Below are 2,737 nucleotides of genomic sequence, written 5' to 3'. Positions count from 1 at the left end.
GGGGGGGGGGGGGCGAGGGAGAAGATGAGTGGAATTGAGATGAGTCGGGCCGTCGTCCGTGCCTCCCCTCTATACGTCAGAGTGGGACCTACGCCGCGCCGGGTAAGGGGCGCGCCCGGTCCTCGACGGAGCCGCGCGCCCCAAACGACCCAGGCGGCGAGTAGTCGTCCTCGAACCTTCGACATGTAGTTGCCCATAGTTAGCGCCCGCCCGCCCCCCTCCGTCGCTTCGCAAAAGAAAAAACAAAATACAAACAAGCAAAAGAGTTTAAACAAAAGAGAAGGCCAAGCCAAAAAACGATTGCGTAAATGGCGTCACAAAGCCCGCCGGTTTTGATCGACAATCGTGAGATTGACCGCCGTCGACCAGAGAATTGACGGCAGCATGCAGACGATGTGCCAACTTGCACGGCGCTCGCGCCGCGCCGGCTGGCTCATCGAGCGCGCTCTCTGGCTCCGTCCGGGCCACGCGCGGCGCCGCGCGTGCCTCGCGCCACTCGCCTCGGCTGGCAGTACAACGCCAAAGCCGCCTCGCAAACACCGCGCACAGCACCAGCATGCTGCCCACCAGGCAGCAGAGTGCTGCACCGGCGTGCAGCGGATGCTGCGGCGCTGCGGCGCCGCCTCCCCGCCCTGTCCACGTGACCCAGGCGCGAGAAACGAATCTGCGAGGCGTGGCCGCTCATGCGGCCCGATGGGGAGGAACGGGGCGAGCCCCCTCCAACCCACCCGCGCTAGGTCTCGGGTTTGACGCATGGGGTCACTCCCGCGAAACCCGTGAACTAGCCGGGGCAGTCGGAGAAGGGGCAACTCCGTGCACTGACGGTCGGCCGTCAGAAAACACGCCTCCGTGGCTCGGGTTACACCAATCCTCGCTACCCAACGCGGCCAAAGGATATCCACCTCGAGAACCTCGAGAGAGAGGCAACATCGTTTTTCTTAAAAAGCTCGCTGGGCGACACCCCGGCTGGGGTGGCGGCTGGCGATCAGGCGGCTGGTGGCGGGGCAGCGGCTGGCGGCGCGGGCCGCGGCGGCGCGCGCCCCGAAGAGGCGGACGGCGGTGCCTGCGACGCGCAGGCCGCTGGAGGTGGGTCCGGAGGTGGGACCGAGGGATCCAGTTTGGACCCCTTGGAGCCCGCGCTGCCGGAGAGCGGCGATGGGACGATTGCCGCCGAGGGGGGGGAGGAGGAGGTCGAGGACGGGCGGAAGGCGCCGCGGCGCCGCCGAGGGCGGCGCGGCCGTGGCGCCAGGGGTCGCGGGGGGGGGCTCGAGAAGGTGCCCGACACCGCGGCGGGTTTGGCTGCTGAGCGGCCCAACCAGGTGGAGGAGGTTTCCACCGGCGGCGCGGCGCCGGCGGAGGGGGAGGAGAGCGGCGCCGTGTCGCCCGATTGTTCCCGAGAGGTCCACACGGCCTCCCTTCTTGAAGGTGAGGCCTCCATGACCGCCCGCATTGAGTCGCGCGACCTCGAGTCGCGCGCAGCAGGCGCTCAGGATTCTTCTCTTTCCAGTGCCGACCATCGGGAACATGAAAGCTGGCGGCGCCGCGGCGGGGCGGCGTGGTGGCGGGCGCATTGGGCGCAGCTGAACGTCGGGCAGTGGCTCGGCGTCGTCGAGCCGTGCTGCCTCTGCGGGCGGCCCGGGATGGCGGGCCAGTACGCAGGCCGCTGCGCGGCGCCCTATCTCGCCACCACTGACGATCGGTGGGGGGTGCCTGGCCTGCGCCAGGCATACGTCGCGCATGGCATGTGCGGCGGGCTCTGCCGAGGATGGGGCTGCTGCGAGGCGCGGGGCGTGGCGCAGCCGCAGGATGGGAGCGGCGAGGCGCGAGGCGAGGGCGAGGGCGAGGGCGAGCTAAGCTCGGACGGCGACTCGGACCGGTCTGCGGGAGACCCTGTGTGGGGCTCGGCGGCGCTGGAGGACGAGTGGCGCGCCGCGTCTCTCGCGAGGCAGGCGGTAGGCGACGCGGCGTACGCCGCGGCGCATGCTGCTGGCGCTTCGCGGGCTGAGGCGTGCGACGCCGCCGTGAGGGCGGTGAGGTTGGACGAGGTTGAGGCTCAGTCCTCGTTCCTCGTGCGCGCTGGGTGGTACGGCTCCGGCCGTGATGGGGGCGGGGAGGGGGAGGGGGCGACGGCCGCACGGAATCGCCGCCGGCGGGGGGCGAGGGCGCGGGCGAAGGAGGAGGAGCCAGAGCCCGGGGAGGATTGGGAGGGGGAGGAGCGGCCGGAGGAGTACGCCGGCCTCTTTGACGACCCGTAAGGGGCCGTCGCCTGCTGTGCCATTTGTAGTGCCAGTCCGAGCCAGTCTGCTGTGAGAGGGGCTTGTATAGTAAAATTCTTAAAAAGCTCTGTGCCCTGCGCGCGCGCGGGCAGCCATCAATTGTGTCGATCCCGCAATGAGTGCGACCTTTGACGTCATCGAGACCAGGAAGCGCAGCGGCACCGACGACTGGGAGGTGCAGATCAAGCGGCGGGACCGCGCGCCGTCGTATGGGCCAGGGCAGCGTCACCAGCAAAACGAGGGCTGGTGGGTGACGCACGAGGAGATTACGGACGAGCGCTTCGGCGCGCAGGCCGCGACGCTCCGTGACCAGGCCGACGAGCAGGTTCTGAAGAAGAAAATGGAGCAAGACGCCGCCGAAGAGGCTGCGCCCTCACCGCCGCCACCCTCTCCCCTCCCCCGTCACCACCGCCGCCCTCTCCCCCGCGCTCGCCTCCGCCTTCGCCCCCGCCCTCGCCTCC

The sequence above is a fragment of the Emiliania huxleyi genome (genome assembly GCF_000372725.1).
Source record: "Emiliania huxleyi CCMP1516 unplaced genomic scaffold EMIHUscaffold_425, whole genome shotgun sequence".
Lineage (NCBI taxonomy): Eukaryota > Haptophyta > Isochrysidales > Noelaerhabdaceae > Emiliania > Emiliania huxleyi.
Note: the sequence above shows the minus strand (reverse complement) of the source record.